The sequence below is a fragment of the Canis lupus genome, chromosome 26 (assembly GCF_003254725.2).
Source record: "Canis lupus dingo isolate Sandy chromosome 26, ASM325472v2, whole genome shotgun sequence".
Classification (NCBI taxonomy): domain Eukaryota; kingdom Metazoa; phylum Chordata; class Mammalia; order Carnivora; family Canidae; genus Canis; species Canis lupus.
In genome coordinates, this window is record NC_064268.1 from 18,718,893 (window position 1) to 18,740,399 (window position 21,507).

At 43.0% G+C, this 21,507-nt stretch overlaps 2 long non-coding RNA genes across 7 annotated transcripts in view; one reads left to right on the forward strand and one right to left on the reverse strand.

Moving 5' to 3' along the window:
- LOC112676735 (uncharacterized) overlaps window positions 1-11,650 on the forward strand; it is a 64,316-nt gene extending 52,666 nt beyond the window's left edge. The window contains exons 5-6 of one of the 2 annotated variants that reach the window (XR_003146689.3): window positions 1,598-1,657; window positions 10,937-11,650. This is a non-coding gene — a long non-coding RNA (uncharacterized LOC112676735). The remainder of the gene's footprint in view (window positions 1-1,597; window positions 1,658-10,936) is intronic. The other variant, XR_003146688.3, reaches the window with a different exon arrangement.
- The window catches only part of LOC112676734 (uncharacterized), a 37,902-nt gene continuing 24,144 nt past the window's right edge, over window positions 7,750-21,507 (reverse strand). The window contains exons 5-6 of one of the 5 annotated variants that reach the window (XR_003146686.3): window positions 9,137-9,233; window positions 7,750-8,067 (exon numbers count right to left, since the gene is read on the reverse strand). This is a non-coding gene — a long non-coding RNA (uncharacterized LOC112676734). Of the gene's footprint in view, window positions 8,068-8,285; window positions 8,424-9,136; window positions 9,244-21,507 lie in introns of those variants that run through there. The other 4 variants (XR_003146684.3, XR_003146685.3, XR_003146683.3 and 1 more) reach the window with 4 other exon arrangements.

Sequence of the window (21,507 nt, forward strand, 5' to 3'; positions counted from 1 at the left end):
TTCAACCCTCCTTGCTACATGTAAGCTCCTATAGCTCCAGCTTGTTGTTACCCTGCCTCTGGGTTGCAATTTCCACATGGCCCTGTATAATGGCCTCTCCCTGTTTGGTGATGTAATAACATACACTTCTGCCTTTCATCTATCCGACTGTCAATGTGTTATGTCTCTTCCTCCACACACCCAATCAAAAGGACCTTTAAATCTTAGAAAACAGTGACATACTCCACCCTCCAATTCTCTGGTTACTGGAGTGACCACAGTCTAAACAGAGTGATCAGAGATAGGTTATCAATTGAAGAATGTCCCCTCTAGCCCATGGGTGGCACACAGGGGTGCAGTGTCTGTCCTCAGCACCATTGTTCACCTAGCACCCAGGGGAGCACCTGCTCTATAAATACCAGTTTAATTGAATTGCCTTCAGTGAGTATTTGCTGTCTACCTGGGGCTGTGTTAGATGCATAGATGCTGTCGCTGATATGGCTGAGCTGACAATACCATGAGACAATAGCCCATGTATAAGAACCATAAAGACATGAGGGGTGCCTGGGTGGGTTGGTCAGTTAAGCCTCTAGCTCTTGATTTCAGCTTAGGTCATGATCTGAAGGTTGTGAGATCGAGCCCCACGTTGGGCTCTGTGCTCAGCAGGGAGGGAGTCTGCGTAAATTGTCTCTCTCCTCTCCCTCTGCTGCTCCCTCCCTGCTCTCTCTCCTTCTAAAATAAATAGATCTTAAAAAAAAAAGAACCATAAAGACATGAGAGCAGCACTCAGCATTACCCATGCATTCCCATGCATCTGGCTTTTCTTGACCTCGGGATTCACTCTATAGTAACTTCAGGTCCATGGCAACTTGTCATCACTATGTTTTGTGACAAATTCCACATGCTCTTCTATCCAAAATCCCCAAAGGTTAATATTTTCCCATATAGGCTTTCTCTCTCAGGTTATACGTGTATAAGTAAATATACACATATGTACAGTATTACTTTCCTTTTTTTTTTTTTTGGAGTAGGCTCTACACCCAGCACAGAGCCCAACATGAGGCTTGAACTCACAACCCTGAGATCAAAACTTGAGCTGAGATCAAGAGTTGGGTGCTTCACTAAGAAAGCCACCCAGGCATCCCTATGTATAGTATTACTTTCCTGATGCTTCTTTGGGCTCTTTCAGCCTGGTACAGTTTCTCAGTTTTTTCCTTGTCTTTCATGACCTTGATATTTTGGAAGACTTCAGGCCAGTTGCTTTATAAAATGTCTCTCTGTGTAGATTTGTCTGTTGTTTTCTTGTGATTAGATTCAAATTGTTGTACGTTTGGGGGAAATATCATGGAATGACATTATATACTTCTCAGCACATCTTATGAAGATGTGCATGATGCTGACCTGTCCTTGAATTAGTTTTGAGCACTTGGTGTCTGCCAAGTACACAGGAATTGTAGGTGCTGTTTTTGCAACTGTTTTGTATGTCTAAAATTATTTTCTCAAAAAACTTAAAACAGTAATATAATAATCAAAATACTGAGTCATGGCCAGACATTTCCTTTGTAAAAGCTGTCCTTTTTTTTTTTTTTTTTTTTTTTTAATTCTTATTACCTTCTAGGCCCTGGGCCAGCCAGCACTTTCTGTACCTCTTCTTCATTTCTCACAGAAGCTCCTTGAGGTGAGTACTGTTGTCCCATTTTACAGACAAAGAGACTAAGGACCAAAGACTTAAAGAACTTGCCTGGAGTCATTCAGCTAGTGGGTAGCAGATCTAGGATTCCACTTGGCATCTCGGGGTTGGGAGGTGGAGGCCAGTCTCTTCCAGATGCAGAGGGAAGGTGGGGTCAGTGGCAGCAAGTTAGAATAGTGATTCCCAAAATGTGGTTCTTGGACCAGCAGCAGCACCAGCACCACCTGGAAACTGGTTTGAAAGGTGACTTTTTGAGTGTTACCCTAAGTTGTCTGAATAGACACTCTGAAGGTGTCATTGTAATAAGCTCTATGGGCGATTCCCACACTCAAATTTGAGATCCCCTGCTCAGAAGGGCCAGGACTTGCTGTCCCGTGGCAAACATCAACTCTGCTTGTCATATTCTGCATTATTTATGAGGTTTTATTAATATGCAAATGTCTGCCAGTTGATTGGCTTGCCTGGTACACTTCGTGCATCTCATAAATCAGAGGCTGCTGTGCTTTCTTGTTTAGTAATTCCCCAACTGTGGACCATTCTGTAGCTGCAATAAGATCTCTGTAGCTGCAATAAGATCAATAAACCCTCCACTCAGAGGGAAATGAGCCAAGCTGGCTCACATATGCCCAGAATTCCTGCTGCCTTGAAGCTCCTCTGGGGCCCATGGAATTGCAAAGGGGCCCTGTAAAGTTGGGCTCTGGAGTCAGTGGATTGAGGTTTGCATTTCAGCTTTGCCAATTCCTGGTTGAATGAAGAGAACAAGTCATGTGACCTCTAGCCCAGTTCTTCATTTGTGAGATGGAGGTGGTATCGTCTTAAGAATTAATAGGATAAACGTGTTTGGTTCTTGCTTTCTCCCAATCTTGGCCTCCGAGAGGTTTGGTGACATGACCAAGGTCACACAAGTCTGTGTTGGATCAGGCTAGAAGCCAGGTGTCCCGGATTCTTATCCAGCTTTCATTCTCCCATACAAGGGCTTCTGGCCCTTCATTAATCCATCAGTGGCTGGTGCTGTGTGGTGTGTGGAACAATTCAATTTGTTTTGCCAATTCATTTGTTTTGGCATTGCTGCTGCCTGTTGGGGGAGAGGGGTCAGTTTTACAATTTTGGACACATGGCCACTAGTGTGGCCCTCTTTGGAGACTGAAGGACGGGGCAGGCAGGAGACAAAGCTAGTTGATGAAGGTAGCTACTGCCCCCACCTTGAAATACAAGCCCTGGTCATCTGCCTTGTTCTCAGCTTGTCTACAAATCACCTACTTGGAGGGGGCAGTCAAAACCCCTCTTTTTTCCTCCCTGTTTTGTCTAGGGAGATGTTTCTGAGCTGGTGAATTGGCGGTTAAAGAGCACACACGTTGAAGTCAGGCAGAGGAGAGTCATAGGTGTCTTTGTGTGTGCTTGGGGAAATTGCTTAATGTCTCTGAGACTCAGCTTCCTCCTCTGGAAAGTGGGACTGATGATAGTACCCACCTCACACACAGGGTGGTAGTGAGAACAGACAAAGGCAGGATATACCCACTGGTGGGAGGAGTGGAGTTACGCAAGAAAATGTTCGGTTACACAGAGTATCTGCCAGGGTTCATCCAGAGAAACAGCCAGTGGGAGATCTACAAAGAAGAGCTTTATTGCAAGGAACTGGTCATATGATTGTGGGGACTGGCTAGGTGAGTCTGAACTCCTTAGAGTGGGCCATTGGAAAGAGTAGGCTGGAACTCTCCAGAAGGAGCTGAAACTGCGGTCCATGGGTAGAATTTCTTCTTCTGGGAAACCTCAGTTCTCTTCTGGAAGCCTTTCTGTTAATTGAGTCAGGACTATGTAGGATAATCCCTTTTACTTAAAATCAACTGATTATCACATAATCACATATGACACATCAGTGACATCTACAAAATACCTTCATAGAAACAGGCTGAGCTCGGGACACCTGCCAGCCTGGCACTAGGGAGGGAGAGGGTCTCTTGATTGATAGGCTCCCCAAAGGACGCGAAATGGGGAGAGCCATCTTGAAAAACAAAGGTCAACACAGGAATTCCACATTAGATTAAATTTGGAGCAACAAACAAACAAAAAAGAGTTCTACTACTAAAAGACAAAAGAAATTATTCTCAGAGCCCTTATTTCATTATGGATACATAGAGAAAAGAGAAAATGAAACAAGCAAATGCCTTCACAATAGCACCTATATTGCTGCCAGATTTGGTTTTGAATAACGAGGTAGTGTAGCCTGGCCAAACTGACACATAAAACTGCTCTCGAACGTCATATATTGTATATGTATAGATTATGTGCACACACATACGTGATGGATTTACACTATTGTCAGACAACTTGCCTTTTTTTTTTAAAATCAACTGTGCAGTTTGGCGGTATCTCCTTATTCTTTGCCAGCACCACCTTATTCTTTCTACATCAGGGTCATCTTCCATGAGAAAGTGACCTGTCCTCACTGAGCCTCGGTATTCTAATCTGCAAAATGACGGGTAATGACGGGTCCTGTCTGAAAGTTTTGCTGTGATCTTGCTATTGTTACTGCTATTCCAGTGTGGGGATGCATACCAACATGGTTATAAGTCCCCCGTGAGCAGATTTCTAGGTTATCTCTACTCTTGGCCAGTGCAGGTCTACATCCGTTATCCAAACTGCCTGGGGCTAGCCGTCTTTTGGGCCTCAGGAGTTTTGGATTTGAGATAGGTTATAGGGTACATATAGCACACACCACATGATACCCCTAGGGGGGGCTCAGGTGGCACCTTATAATCAAACCTACTAAGAAATTCTTCAGTGAAACCCATAAACATTCCCACTAAGGGGGATAAAATGAGCACCATAAATAACCTCCTGTGAGGTGAGGATGGGGTTTTGCTGTCAAGCAAGTGTTGGCTCCAGACTTAGGAAACATGTTCGGTTTCCAAAGCCTCTTGGATTTTTGAGTTACAGATAAATACCTGATGATACAAGGGCAAATATTTTTGTAAGAGACATTTCTAGAAAAGGTGCTACTGGGATGAGGAGCTTGTACATTTCTAAACTTTTTATAATTATTTATCAATTCCTGTCCCCAAATGTCCTCTGAGCACCATCAGTTCTGAACTGGGTCTACATATAAAGTGGAGGCCATGGGTCCTAGATCCCTGCGTGGATGGAGGTCTGCTGGTGGGGGTGGGGGTGGGGGACAGGGGTAGCAGTGGGGCCTTGTCCACCTCCTGAAGTCCTTGGAGAAAGAGCTGAGTGGAGTCCTCTCCAGGGAGAGGTGCTGCCAGAGAGATGGTGCTGTGCCAGCAGAAGGAGGAGCTGGGCTTGGAGCAACCAGAGCTCAAGGAAATGAAATCTGAGCTCCCATGGCCTGCAGAGAGGCAGGAAAAGTCTCCGGGGAGCTGGCCTTGGAACCTGGAGCCCAAGTGAGGCAGCTGGTGTCGAAATTAGCTCTGGCGCTCCTCCCATCCCAGAGCCATGAGCCCTGGGGTAGGGGCTGGGCTGTGTTTCCTTCCAAGTCTCTCCATCTGTTTTCATCAGAGGGAAAAATGATCCTGAGTGGAGACGGAAGGCCTGCTGTGGCCACAGCTGTTGGAGCGGGTGGCACGGGGCTGGTGTTAGGTGGGAGTCCTGGGTGAGTTTGGCAGGTACAGGGTACCCCCTGAATTTGGGGCATAATGCAGGGATGTGAAAGCAGCAGGTGATGCTCAGTAATCTTCCTCCAGTGTTGGGACTGGAACCAGTATAGCGCCTAGTGCTTAGTGGGGATTTTATATGGCATTAGATTGGAGGAAGAACACACAGAAAAAAGAAACAGCCAAGTGATATTAGCAGGTCAGAGCTAAAATGGTCTTTGATGATCACCCTATGTCCCCATTTTACAGATGGGGAAGTAGAGGCCCAGAGGGGTCAAGGAGCTTGCCCAAGGTTACCCAGTCGATGTGCCCTTCTAGATCCTCCCATCTTATTCTGTTGAGGCACCCTATCTCTCTGACCTCAGATTCCTCATCTGTCAAATGTGTGTTCTGCTCCTGACCTCCTGTTGCTGCTGGGTGGGTAAGAATCAAAGTTGGTTACATCCCTCCCTTGCTGAAAACCCTTCTGTGGCTCCCTACTGCCCTTAAAATAAAGACATATGTCCCTGCCTGACACGACTCACACATCCATTGGGGTCTGGCCCTAACTTCCATCTGCCCTCCTCCAGGCATCAGCTTGTATCCTCCTCCTCCCCCCGTCTCTGCCATCCAGTTCCCTTGCCTCTTGGCAGTTCCTCTAATACTTACCCTCCTTCCCACCACAGGACCTTTGTACAACCCTCTGCCTGGTGGCAGTGAGGCATCTGGATGCTAGAGCCGGAGCACCTGATTCAAATCCCAGCTCTGCTACTTCCCTTCCAGGTCACCTTGAGAAAGTCACTTCCTCTCTCTGGGCCTCAATTTCCTCATCTGCAAAATAGAACTGCCAAGAATAAAACCTTCCACGTGGGGGTTGTTGTAATGATTAAATGAGTTAAAATGTGTGCCTAATAGTCACTCGGTCAGTGTTGGTTCTTACTTACCACACTCCTCACAGCCCTGGGAATCTCCCTTGCTGCTTGGCCATGATTATTTCATCTCATGTGCGATCATTTGGCTGTGACATGTTAATCTGCTAGAATGTAATCTCTAGGAGGGCAGGGACAAGTCCATCTTATTCATAGCCGTGTCCCCCGTGCTGGGCAGTGTCTGGCCTGTAGTGGGAGCTCTGGAGAGACTCAGTAGATCTTAGTGAATTATGGCATGACTTTGTAATTGTGTCCATGGAAATCTGATTTCTGCAGGTTGCATATGTCCAACAAGCCCCAGCCACACTACCCCTGGCCCCATCTCTTTCAAGAAAGACCATTATCTTGGCAGAGATTGCTTTGACTCCTGCCTGTGTCCCTAGGCATCCAGCCGTGGCCTTGGTCTGCTGGGCCAGTCCATTTAGCACAATTGCTGCTTGTCTAATTAGATCCATTGAGATGAAAACGGAGCAGCAGCTCATCCCGTGTGCTCTCAATTAACTCAGGAGTACCCCCAGTGCTGCGGCTGCCCCGCCTCCGTGTCTTCCTCATCTGGGTCGGCTACCTTGGGGAGCAGGCAAATGCAATTATTTCCTGGCCGTGTGGCTTGAGGGAGTTGGGTGACCCAGGCCAACCTGTCCCCAGGGCTCTCTAGGCATAGGGAGGAGAGGGAACACAAGAAAACGGACATAAGGCAAAGTCCTCAATTCCAACCTTCCTATTGCTTATGCTTTCGTTTATAAAAACAATTATGACCAGGAATTTGATTGATTCTCCCTCTATGGCTGTTGAAGTTGGGATCCTCTGTCCACCTTGCTATATCCCTCAAGCCATTCACCATTCCAAGCTAACCACCTTTACCTGCTCATGCTCTCTGTACTGTTGCTCCCTTGCAACCATGTTCCATGCTGTCACCAGAGTGAACTTCCTAAGATGCACATTTATCTCTCCTCCGTTTATTCTCTTCCATGGCTCCCCACTGCCCTGGATAAAGCCCAGACTTCTGCTAAAGCTCTATGAGGCCCTTTAGGATCTGGCCCCTCCTCTCTACCTCTGTGCAGCCCCTTATGCGGGCATACAGAGCGTCTTCAGTTTGACTAACATTTGCTCACTGTCACCTCGAGATTTTTGCACATGCTATTCCCTCTGCCAGGAATAGTGTTAATGATTTGATGAGTGAGTGCAAGCATGAATAAATGATAAATCAGGCGGAAGGGGGTGACTGTTACATAGCAGTAGATAGCTTAGTAACACTTTCTCCTAGGGTAACACAGAAATTAGATAATGTATGTAGTCAACTGGGTAAGGATAAGGAGCTTTTCAGATAGAATGTTGCAGATGACACCTGTTTCTTCTTGATGTGTATAGCAATATGCAAGAGGAGGATGATAAGTTGTATTATTCAAGGGCAAATCCCCTTTCTATTACCTTTCTATTAATAATAACATTGGGCATTTGGTTTATTAAGCCTTAGTTTGTTCTAAGGAATGGGTTACATGCTTTGGGAAATTTGTATTAGTTCTCTACTGCCGCTCAATAAATCATCCCAAAACTTAGCCTTAAAATGACAATGGATGTTTATTCTCTCACAGCTTCCATAGGTTGGAAATTTAGGAGTTTAGCTGAGTGGTTCCTGGATTGGTGTCTCTCATGAGGTTGCAGTCATGATGTCAGCTGAGGTTGGTAGTCCTCTAAAGGCTTGACCAGCGTGGGAGGATTTAGTTTCAAAATGGGTCATTTGTGTCACTGGCACATTGGTTATGGGTATTGGCAGAAGACTTCAGTTCCTTGCCATCAGTACTTTTCCACAGGATTGCTTCAGGACCCTCACCACAGAGTAGCTTGCCTTCCAAGAGTGGACGAGAAGAGAGCAAGATGGAAACTGCAATTTTTTAAATGACATAACCTTAGAACTCACACAATGTCATTTTTGTAATATCCTAGTGGTTACACAGGTCAGCATAGAAGAGGACTACACAGGACCCATCTTGGAGAGTGGCTAGCACAGTTTGCCCTCTGGTCCCAGTGGCTCATATTCCTCCAATGTATAAAATACATTCCTTACCCCCCTCACTTGCCCCTGCCTCCCCACCAACAGCCCCTAAGAGTTACATCCCATTATAGCATCAGCTCAAAGTCAGAATCTCATCATCAACTCAAGTGTAGGTCTGGATGAAGATCCTCAGATGTGGTGTCTTTGGTAGAGCTCCTTAATTATTGCTCCTCTCTCTCTGAGACCTGTGAACAAAGTTATCTAGATTCCTATATACACATGCATAGAGGAAAGCAGGGGACAAAAGCTATAGACACTCCTGTTTAAAAGTAAGGACGAGGCGGATAAAAGAGGCACACAGGTTACTGGTCCATTACAATTCTTAAATACAGCAGGCACAAGTTGGCAGTTTTTAAAATTGGAACTCAAAGTCTGGGAATAAATCTCTATGGCTCCTGGTTTCACCCTCTGATTCATCTTTCCGCATGAAACACAGGAAGTCTGTGTTTGCAGATGAGCTATTTTCTCATCCTACTTTCCCTCTGTAGAGGTGTGAGAGTCCAAAAGGCCCCTTTTTAATCCCTGTAATTCTTGTCTCTTTCAATCTAAGCTGGCCGTGTTGTTGCCAATACATTTCTATTAAAATTTTTGTGATCTTATTACAGGTTCATTCCATTAAAAAAAAAAAAGGCCTCCACACCTGTGAATGTCATTGAGATAAATTCTTGTCTTCCTTGAGCATCTGCTGAAAAATCCCAAGGCAGCTGAGGCACAGTACTCTTAAATTTACTAAATCTGTGTGGTTCGACTGATTGGTTATTTGCAGCACTAGCTTAGGTCTTTTGGGGGCATTAATAAGGGATTTTACAGTCATACCCCAACTTCATCTTTATCCCCTACTTCCTGACAGTGCCCTGGATTTGATCTCTGTCTGGAAACATGTAGTTTTAACATTTACCATCTGGAGATATGGGCAACTTCCAAAACTATCAAGGTTTGTCTCCTTTTTGTTTGATGGTCATTTCTTTAATTTATCTCTCTCCTCTTGCATATTACTATAAGCATCTAGAAGAAACGGGCAGAAAGAAAAGAAAAATAAAAGAAAGAAAAGAAAAGAAGAAAAGAAAAGAGAAGAAAAGAAGAACAGGTGTCATCCACAACATTCTTCCTGGAGATCTTTTTATCTAGATCACCCACTAGATTATATACATTATCCAATTTCCATATCACTCCAGGGAGAAGTGTTATTAAACTCTCTGCTATTATGTAACAAGCATCCCTTCTCTCTGGTTTATTATTTTTTGACCCAGGCACTCACCCATCATCAAATCATTAACTTAACTAATATGTATATATAAAAGATATGTGGGTATAATACCAACACAATTTCAGGACCCTACCATGTTTGCATTCTTGTGACGCTTACATTTTATTTGAATCTTATTTTGTTCCTTGCCCTTCTGGAACCCTACGAAATAGGTATTATTATTAATTCCATTTTGCCTATGAGGAAACTGAAGTTCAGAAGGGTAAAGTCAATTGCCTCGGGTCTCACAGCTAATAAGTGGGGGAGGTGGGTTTTAAACCCACCTCTGTTTGATTCCAGAGCTCCAGTGCATGGATGTTGCCATTATAATTCCCTTTCCTGAGATTTAATTTTGTCTCTTCCCCCATGTGTCCTTCAAAAGTCAATGATTTCAGCACTTTAAGAACAACCTCCTCCTACCCTCCCAAGGGGACACTCAGGACATCTCCAACTTTCCTGTTTATGGAGCACTGGGGGATAGTGAGGTCTTCTGAGGAGTTCCCAAAGCCCACATATGAAAAAGAAATCCTAGCCATCTGCCCTCTCCTAAATGCACATCTGTGTTCACCACTGCCTAGAAAAAAAATATGTATGGAAAAGTCAATGCTTGATTCCCAGTGAATCTCAAGGAAGAAATGGACGTAGCCTCAGACTTTGACAAAGGCAATGAAAATTAATGGACACTGATGGACACTTAGGTTGTTTCCACGTCTTGGCTCTTGTAAATAAAGCTGCAATGAACATGGGGGTGTATATGTCTTTTCAAGTTAATGTTTTCACTTTCTTTGGATAAATACCCAGAAGTGGAATTTCTGGGTCATATGGTAGCTCTTTTTAATTTTGAGGGCCCTCCATACTGTTTTCCACAGTGGCTGTACTAGTTTGCATTCCACCAACAGCATACCAGGATTCCCTTGTCTAGCGCACATGTTCTCGCATTATCTTCTGATCACATCCCTCTGTTTTTTTCATGGCACTTATTACAGTCTTTATTTTATTTACTTATTTTACTTGTTTGCCTGTTTTTTTTTTTTTTTTTTTTTTTGTTTGTTTGTTTGTTTGCCTGTTTTTTAACCCACTTAGTCCTTCCTACCAGAATAAAGAAGAGGGCTCCTTAAGTCCTATTTGAAGCAGTTTGAAGGTTGGGCTGTGAGAGTAATCTCATAGATGTATATAGACGTACACTCTACAACTCCAGAAAGTGCTATTCACTTAGGTCTGTAGTTCTCAAGTAGGAATGAGTTTGTCCCCTTGAGGACATTGGGCAATGGCTATTTTTTTTATCGGGGGTGGAGTGAGTAGAGTCCAAGGATGTTTCTAAACACCCTATAATGCATAGGAGAGCCCTCCACAATTATCTGGCCCAAAATGTCAATAGCGCCAGGGTTGGGAAACCCTGATTTAGACCACAATGTGAATGTTACTATCATATGTACCTTTGTCTTCACACAGATTCAAGCAATTTCCCCCCAGAGAAGCGCTGCTGCGTGGTGCTGTCTGTGGTGCTGAAGTGGACCTGTCCTCCTAGCTCGGCCCTTATAGCCTGTCCAAATCTCAGCCTCTCTCGATCCCACTTTGATCCCTGTTCCTGATTTCACCTCAGACTATTGTACTTAGCATTATGCAACATCAGAGTGGGAATATCAAACCGAGGCCTCAAGAGCTCAGGTTTAGCATTGCAATAAAAGAATACCTTGCAATAGAACATCATTACTTGCAGCTTATGAAGTGCAGGTATCATTTACCTTGGGCCCTCCCTGCCCAGGACAACATGGCCAATGACATTTTGCCATCTGAGGATTGTTAATGGAGTTGCCCCCTGATTGAGAAGCTCCGTGACGCATCTTGTCCTTAATCATGTGGACACTAGAAAGAAAAGGACTTAGAAGATTTGCTTCTGTGTCGCTCAGGGCAGCTGGGGTGAGCAAGCCCTCACTGGGTGCCCTGGGGTTAGATGGCCTGTCTGCCAAGAAGTTAATTGATTCTTTAGGTTAACACTATTTTGTGTGCACAGACAAATCTGGGCATCCATTCTGCTTAATGTGATGCTGAGAGTTTCCTGTGAGTTCTACAGATCCTGGCTCTAACTTATGACTTCATGGAACTCTGCTCTGTGAAGCCACTGATTTCTTTGTGAAACCATTGATTTAAAAAAAATGAATTCAAGGAGGCTGTTTTGCTGCAGTGGTCTACACTGAAAGCAAAAATAATAGATTATTTTTAATCTATTGTGGGGGGTGCAGGCATGTGGGTGGCTCAGTCCAGTTGAATGTCCAACTCTTGATTTTGTTGCAGATCATGATCTCAGAGTTGTGAGATCAAGCCCCTCATTGGGCTCTACACTCAGCATGGAGCCTACTTAGGATTCTCTCTCTCTCTTTTCCTTTGCACTTCCCCTCCCCACTTACTCTCTCTCTCTCGATATATATATATATCTTGAAGGAATTGTCACCTGGGGGTGTTATATTGAGGGCCTATGAAGTGTCAGTGTTTATTGTCTCTGATCTTAACCCTGTCAAGATGAAGAAACTGAGTCTCAGAGAGGCCAAGTAGATTGTGTAAGGTCACACTGCCAGGATATGGCAAGGCTACAATTTTAACTCCATTTTCCCCATCTTTCATCCAGACTTGTTCTCAAAGTGTGGTCACCAGGGCAACCGCAGCAGTATTTGTAGGAAATTGTTGGAAATGCACATTTCCAGGTGCTTCCCCACACTTACTGAATGAGAAACTTTGAGGTGTACCTGGCAATCTGTGTTTTAAAAAGCCCTCCCTGTTGATTCTGATGTTAATTCAAGTTTGAGAACCACTGATGCAGAGATTCTTTCCTTTTACTCCTCATCAGAACTTTCTGCTAGGGAAGTAAGGAGCTGGTAATGAGGAATTATCTGGTATTTCCTGAGGCAGGAGGGTTTGATCATTCTGGACCCTTTCTTCCCAGAAGATTATTGGGAATCAGCCTTCTCCACCTTGCCCTGAGAGAGAAGCCTTAGAGCTACTGAGCTGCCTTGGTTTCCCCAAAGTGATTAACTTCTTTTTTTAAAAAAAGATTTACTTACTTATTTTATTTTAGAGAAAGAAAGCACAAATAGGGGGAGGAGTAGAGGGAGAGGGACAAGCAGAGTCCTCGCTAAGTGCAGAGATAGACGCAGGGCTCAGTCTCAGGACCCTGAGATCATGACCTGAGCTGAAATCAAGAGTCAGATGCTTAACTGACTGAGCCACCCAGGTGTCCCAAAGTGATTAGCTTCTGAAGAAAAGGAGCCCATGCCTGAGCTCCCTGGTGCCTGGGAACTTCCTGGTCTGACTTGTCCACTACTGGATGTTGCTCACCCTCAAAGTTCAATAAGTAGCTAACAGATACAGGGAACCCCTGGGGACTCAAGGGGCTACAACCACAAGAATATTTGTTCCCTATAAAAATGGTTTCTGACTCAGAAATCCTGAAAGTGCCACCCATGTGACACATTGCCAGGACTGGGTAAGCATTTCTCAGGCCCTTGAAATGTTGCATAAATCAAGGAGTTGCCCACTGTTTTCCTTCTCCAAAGAGCCCAGAGGGTTTGTGGTGGCAGCTCATCCCTTCCTGGAGGTCACAAATCTTTCCTAGATTGGGGATAAGGGAGCTGGGCAGACCTTCCTATTTTTCAGTCCAGCCCCTAATCTTCTAAGATCCTTTGCAAAAATGATGGTGGCAGACATGAACTTCTAGGACCAATGTTAATGGCACCCTTTATTCAGGTGCCTGGCCCCGGGCCAGGGGCACAAAGTAAGCACCATGTAAGTGATTTGCTTAAGACCACACAGCTGAGAAGTGGCTCACCCAGATCTAAAATCTTGAGACTCCAGTATCTGCTCTTTCTGTCCACTGTTTAGACGCCCTCATTTGACAGTGCCCTTGCTTTGGGTCCATTGTCCTGCCCCAGACATCAGGGTGGAATACCCCAGGTCTATGGCTTTGGCTCATCCTCTCTAGATCCATGGAAGTCCCATGCCCACTCTCTGAGCCTCCAGGGGCATGCTCCAGGGGCATGAAAATAAACTGCAGAGCCTGAGAAATAAATAAAAAATTAGCTTCATGCTCCTAGTGTCCAGAGGCTGTGGCGGGTGTTGAATTATTCAGGCTGTTTGGGTGTGAGCTGTTAGTTTTCTGCTGCTCTTGCCTTGACGGCCGCCGTGACAGATTGATGGATGAGCCAGTAAAACACTCAGAGGCCAGGAGGAAAATTCTTAATCATAAGTCAGTGACGGGAGCGAGTGTGTTTTCTGCACTGGCAGCTCCAAAGCCTCAGCCTGTCCTGAGCCCTCCCTTACCTTTCCCTAATGAGGCTGGAGACCCCAACTGCAGTCATCCTCAGTAACCAGCTAAGGGTTTGGAGCAGAACTTTTAAGAATGGAACTCCTCATTTATTATATTTTGTACTTTTAAAAATAAAGGTGTATGCTTTACATAAAAGACACAAAATCAAAAGTGTATGAATTTTTACATTTGAGAGCATGGTATGACCAATCACTAAGATCAAGATATGAAGCAGTCTTATTCTGGAAGTTTCCCTCATCTCCCTTTCCAGCCAGTACCATCTCTGCTCCCAGACAATGCCCATTCTGACCACCAGCATCATAGATTGGTTGTATCTTCCCTAGTGGGAAGATTCCACATAATTCCTTATGTGAATTATGTTCCCATTCACATAAATGGAATCATATAGCTGGTACCTGGCTTCTTCCATGAACATTTTAAATTTTGAGATTCATCCCTGTTATTGCATACATTAAAAATTTGTTCATTTTTATGGTTGAGTAATGTTCCATTGAATATGAATATGTCACCATTTCTTTATCCATTCATCTGCTGATAGATATCTGGAATGTCTCCAGTCTTTGTTTAGTATAAACAGAGCACTAAAAACATTTGCATACCAGTCTTTGTGTGGACATATGCTTTTATGTTTCTTGAGTATGTACCTAGGAGAGTGATGGCTGCACCTTCGAGGAAGTGCTTGTTTAGTTTGATAAGAAACAGATATTTACACAAAGTGGTTGTATCATTTTTATAATTGCCACTGGGAGTGGATAAGAGTTCCGGTTGTCCTACATCTTCACTCATACTTGTTATTATCAGCCTGTTCAGCTTTAGCCATTCTGGTTGGTGGGTGGTGTTATCTCATTGTGGTTTTATTGTTGTGTGGCTAATGCTGTTGAGCATCTTTCATGTGCTCGTTGGTCACTTGTCCATCTTCTTTCATGCAGTGTCTTTTCCATTCCACTTCCAGCACATTTAACTCTACTTCTCTGAATGAGGTCTTTCTTCTGGACTTGGGAGCTTGCAGGTATAGTCTGGAGGTATGAGACAGTTAACACCCCAGAGCCAGCCCTCAGACAAGGGAGATAGAATTAAGTAAATGACATAGCTTCTCATTCCTCCAGTGGGTTGACTCTGAGGTATGTTTCCCAAGGAAACATCCCTTTTTAGAAGGACTTCACTTTGGGAGAGAGTCCAAGATGGCAGAGGAGTAGGAGACCTTAGTTTTATCTGGTCCCAGGAATTCAGCTTGATAGCTATCAAATCATTCTGAACACCTGTGAACTCAACCAGAGATCTAAGAAAAGACTAGCTGCAACTCTATAAATAGAAAAGTGACCACTTTCTGAAATAATGACAAGATGGAAAAACTCACCTTAAAAAAAGAGAACAGGAGGCAGTACTGACTGCCAGGGACCTAATCAGTATGGACATATGTAAGATGTTGGAACTAGAGTTCAGAATAATGATTATAAAGATACTAGCTGGGCTTGAAAGAAAGCATAGAAGACATTAGAGAATCCTTTTTGGAGATATAGAAGAACAAAAATCTAATCAAGTTGAAATTAAAAAGGCTATTAATGAGATGCAATAAAAAGTGGAGGCTCTAACTGCTAGGATAAATGAGGCAGAAGAGAGAATTAGTGATATAAAAGACATAATGATGGAGAATAAAGAAGCTGAGAAAGAAATAAATAACTACTGGATTTGGAGGGGAGAATTTGAGAGATAAGTGATACAATAAAGCAAAAAAAAATATTAGAATAATTGGGATCCCAGAAGAAGAGGAAAAGGGGGGAGGGCAGAAGATATATTGGGGCAAATTTTAGCAGGGAACTTCCCTAATCTGGGGAAGGAAACAGGCATCAAGTCCAGGAGGCAGAGAGAACCCTCCTCAAAATCAATAAAATAGGTCAACACCCCAACATATAAAAGTGAAACTGGCAAATCTCAGAGACAGAGAAAATTCTGAAAGCAGCTTGAGACAAGAGGTCCATAACCTACAAGGGTAGAAACATTAGCCTGGTAGCGGGCCTACCCACAGAGACCTGGCAGGCCAGAAAAGATGGCATGATATATTCAGGATGCTAAATGAAAAAGCAAGGAATACTTTATCCAGAAGGGATGTCTTTCAAAATAGAAAGAAAGATAAAAAGCTTCCAAGACAAACAAACTACAAGAATAAGTGATCAAACCAGCCCTTTAAGAAATATTAAAAGGGATCCTTTAAGCTAAGAGAGAACCCAAAAATAACATAGACCAGAAAGGAACAGGGACAATATACAGAAACAGTGACTTTACAGGTAATACAACGGCACCAAATTAAGATCTTTCAATAGTTACTCTGAATGTAAATGGACTAAATGCCCCAATCAAAAGACACAGAGTATCAGATTGAGTAAAAAAGCAAGATCCATCAATATGCAGTCCGCAAGAGACTTGTTTTAGACCCAAAGACATATCCATATTGAAAATGAGGGGGGTGGAAAACCATTTATCATACTAATGGACATCAAAAGAAAGTGGAGGTGGAAATTCTTGTATTAGACAAATTAGATTTTAAATCAAAGACTGTAATAAGACATGAGAAGGACATTATATCATAATTAAAGGGTCTATCCAGCAAGATCTAACAATTGTAAAAGTTTATGCCCCTAACATGGGAGCAACCAATTATATAAGCCAATTAATAACAAAATGAAAGAAACACATCCATAGTAATACAATAATAGTAGGGGACTTTAATTACCCCACTCACTGCAATGGACAGATCACTCAAGCAGAAGATCAACAAGGAAACAAAGGCTTTAAGTGACACACTGGACCAAATGGACTTCACAGATATATTCAGAACATTCCATTCTAAAGCAACAAAATACACATTCTTTTCAAGTGCACATGGAACATTCTCCAGAATAGATCACATACTGGGCCACAAATCAAGTCTTAACTGGTACCAAAAGACTGGGATCATTCCCTGCACATTTTTGGACCACAATGTTTTGAAATTGGAACTCAATCACAGGAGGATTTTGGAAAGAACTAAAATACACGGAGGCTAAAGAGCATCCTACTAAAGGAAGAATGAGTCAACCAGAAAAAGAAGAATTTAAAAAATTTATGGAAACAAATGAAAATGAAAATGAAAACACAACTGTTCAAAACCTTTGGGTTCCAGCTAAGGCAGCCCTAAGAGGGAAGTACATAGCAATACAAGCCTTTCTTAAGAAACAAGAAAGGTCTCAAATACATAACCTTACCTCACACCTAAAGGAGCTGGAGAAAGAAGAGCAAATAAAGCCTAAACCCAGCAGGAGGAGATAAATAATAAAGATTAGAGCAGAAATCAATGAACTAGAAACCAAAAGAATAGTATAACAGATCAACAAAATTAAGAGCTGGTTCTTTGAAAGAATTAATAAGATTGATAAACCCCTGGCTAGACTTATCAAAAAGAAAAGAGAAAGGACCCAAATAAATCAAATTATGAATGAAAGAGGAGAGACCACAACGAACACCAAAGAAATGCAAACTATTTTAAGAATGTATTATGAGCAACTATATGCCAACAAACTAAACAATCTGGAAGAAATGGTTGCATTCCTAGAGATGTATAATCTACCAAAACTGAAACAGGAAGAAAAAGAAAACCTGAACAGACCCATAACCAGCAGGGAAATTGAAGCAGTAATAAAAAAAATCTCCCAAAAACAAGAATCCAGGGCCAGATGGCATCCTAGGGGAATTCCACCAAACATTTAAAGAAGAATTAATACCTATTCTTCTGAAGCTGTTTCAAAGAATAGGAATGGAAGGAAAACTTCCAAACTCATTCTATGAGGTCAGGATTACCTTGATCCCCAAAGCAAAGACCCCACAGAAAAGGAGAATTACAGACCAATATCCCTGATGAACATAGATGCAAAATTTTTCACCAAAATACTAGCCAATAGGATCCAAAAGTACATTAAAGAGATTATTCAACATCACCAAGTGGGATTTATTACTGGGCTGCAAGGATGGTTTCCACATCCACAAATCAATCAATGTGATACACCACATTAATTAATAAAAGGACAAGAACCGTATGATCCTCTCAGTAGATGCAGAAAAAGCATTTGACAAAGTATAGCATCCTTCCTTGATTAAAACTCTCCACGGTGTAGGGATAGAGGGAACATACTTCAATATCATAAAAGCTATCTACAAAAAGTCCACAATGAATATCATTCTTAACAGGGAAAAACTAAGAGCTTTTCCCCTAAGGTCAGGAATACAGCAGGGATATCTACTCTCATACTGCCGTTCAACATAGTAGAAGTCCTAGACTCTGCAATCAGACAACAAAAAGAAATAAGAGGCATCCTAATTGGCAAAAAAGAAGTCAAACTCTCACTCTGCAGATTACATTATACTTTATGTGGAAAACCCAAAAGACTCCACCTCAAAATTGCTAGAGGTCATACAGCAATTCAGCAAAGTGGCAGGATATAAAACAATGCACAGAAATCAGTTGCATTTCTATACACAAATAATGAGGCAGAAGAAAGAAATTAAGTAGTCAATCCCATTTATAATTGCACTCAAAACCATAAGATATCTAGGAATAAACCTAAGCAAAGAGGTAAGGATCTGTATTCAGAAAACAATAGAACACTCATGAAAGAAATTGAGGAAGACACAAAGAAATGGAAAAATGTTCCATGCTTTTGGATTGGGAAGAACAAATATTGTTAAAATGTCTATGCTACCTGGAGCAATCTATACATTCAATGTAATCGCTATCAAAATATCATCAACTTATTTCACAGAGTTGGAACAAATAATCCTAAAATTTGCATAGAACCAGAGAAGACCTCCATAGCCAAAGCAATGTTGGAAAAGAAAGCCAAAACTGATGGTATCACAATTCTGCACTTCAAGCTCTATTACAAAGCTGTAATAATCAAGACAGTATTGTAATGGCACAAAAATAGACATTTAGATCAATGGAACAGAATAGAGAACCCGGAAATGGACCCTCAACTCTACAGTCAACTAATCTTCAAAGCAGAAAAGAATATTCAATAGAAAAAACACACTCACTTCAACAAATGGTTTTGGGAAAATTGGACAGCCACATGCAGAATGAGATTGGACCACTTCCTCACACCATACACAAAAATAGACTCAAAATGGATGAAAGACTTAAATGTGAGACAGGAATCCATCAAAATCCTAGAGGAGAACACAAGCAGCATCCTCTGACCTTGGCTGCAGCAACTTCTTACTAGACACATCTCCAAAGACAAGGCAAACAAAGGCAAAAAATGAACTATTGGGACTTCATCAAGATAAAAAGCTTCTGCACAGCAAAGGAAATAGTTGACAAAACCAAAAGACAACTGACAGAATGGGAGAAGATATTTGCAAATGCCTTATCAGATTAAGGACTAGTACCCAAAATCTATAAAGAACTTATCAAACTGAACAGCAAAGACAAATAATCCAATCATGAAATGGGCAGAAGAGGGTGAATGGGTGACGGGCACTGAGGGGGGCACTTGATGGGATAAGCACTGGGTGTTATTCTGTATGTTGGTAAATTGAACACCAATAAAAAATAAATTTATTTAAAAAAAAAGAAATGGGTAGAAGACATGAACAGACATTTCTCCAGAGAAGACATACACATGGCCAACAGACACATCAAAAAATGCTTAATATCACTTGGCATCAGGGAAACACAAATCAAAAGCACAATGAGATACAACCTCACACCAGTCAGAATGGCTAAAATTAACAAGTCAGGAAATGACAGATGTTGGTGAGAATGTGCAGAAAGGGGAACCCTCATACACTGTTCGTGGGAATGCAGCCACTCTGGAAAACAGTGTGGAGGTTTCTTAAAAAGTTGAAAATAGAGCTACCCTATGACCTAGCAATTGCACTACTGGGGATTTACCCCAAAGATACAAATATAATGATCTGAAGGAGCACCTGCACCCCAATGTTTATAGCAGCAATGCCCACAATAGCCAAACTATGGAAAGAGCCCAGGTGTTCATTGACAGATGAATGGATAAAGAAGATGTGATAAGTAGATATATATGCACAATGGAATGCTACTCAGCCATCAAAAATGAAATCTTGCCATTTGCAACAACATGGATGGAACTAGAAGATAATACGCTAAGTGAAATAAGTCAGAGAAAGATAATTATATGATCTCACTGATATGTGGAATTTAAGAAATGAAACAGGATCATAGGGGAAGGGAGGGAAATATAAAACAAGATGAAATCAGAGAGGGAGACAAACCATAAGAGACTCTTAATCATAGGAAACAATCTGAGGGCGACTGGGGGTGGGGGATGGAGAAACTGGGTGATGGGCATTAGGAAGGCACATCATGTAATTAGCATTGGGTGTTATATAAAACTGATGAGTCATTGACCTCTATCTCTGAAAACAATAATACATTATATGTTAATTAATTGAATTTAAATGAAAACATTTAAAAAACCCAACAAGCTCTCCAGTGGGACTGAGCCCATTTGCCCATGGAAGTGGCCAGCTCATTCACACACCCTTCCTTAGCTTATATCCCTTCCCCATCTCACTTCCCCACTCCCTCCCTGACTTGTTTTCCGGCACCACTTCCCAAATAAACTGCATGCACCCCAGTCTTTGTTTCAGGATCCGCTTTGAGGGTACTGCAAACTAAGACAAGAGGCATGTCAGAGATTAGCAAGAGTGGGAAGCTGCTACCTCCCCCAGGGCTGGAGAAACATAGGGAGGGGGTGGTGCCATTGGCACCCAGGGCCTGGGGCCACCTGGTATAAGTTGGAATTACAGGGGAAACTGATGCCACCAACGAGTCCAGCACTGTCAGACTCACACCCATATCAGAGAAGGATGGGGGAGAAATGTCCTGGGTCCTCCCTTTCCCATGTCCTCAAATCTGCCCAAGCTCTCACTGGTGGAATCTAGACAGAATCCAGTGGACCCAGGAGCCTGGGAAACAGCCCCTGAGACACAGAGAGCTGAGCCAGGGAAGGAAGAGGCACTGTTAGGAGGGAAGACAGGTCCAGGGGAAGCAAGACAGCAGGTGGTTCTTCCTGGACACCAAGGGATGACCCACTCTCCTTCCCCATTGGGCAAACAGATTGATCTAGGAGCTGCCCTCTCTGCTTCTGCTCCCCCCACCCCAGAGGCTCTGTGTAGGATGCTCTGTCTCTCAGTCACTGGATCCTGAGCATGACAGCTGCCCCTTTGTGCCTAGGCACAGAGCACAGCCCTCAGCCCCTTCTTCCTGGGCCACTTTGAGGTTTTGCTTTCCCCCAGGGTGGTGGGATGCTTAGATATCTGTTGTCTGTGAGATTAAAACCCACCCAGGTGGAAAATGGCAGGTGGAATGCCAAGCAAAAGGATTTCTTCCCACTGCAGCGGGAAGGCAGCCCTTTGAGTTGGTGCCAGGGATGCCAGATGCCTCTTTCTGGCAAGCCCCCTCTTGGCAGATGGAATTTACAGACCTCCGTGCCCTGCAAGGGAACAGTTAGACACAGGATGAAGACACCCAGACTGGGGCCTGCATGCTCATTCCAGCCCATCCACTAACAGGTCAAGTGACCCCGGACAAATTGTCTCCAACTTCCCCAGCCTCTGCTTTACCATCTGTAAAATGGGATAATGGTTCTGTTTTTACTTTTTTTTTTTTATTGGCGTATTGAGTAGATTC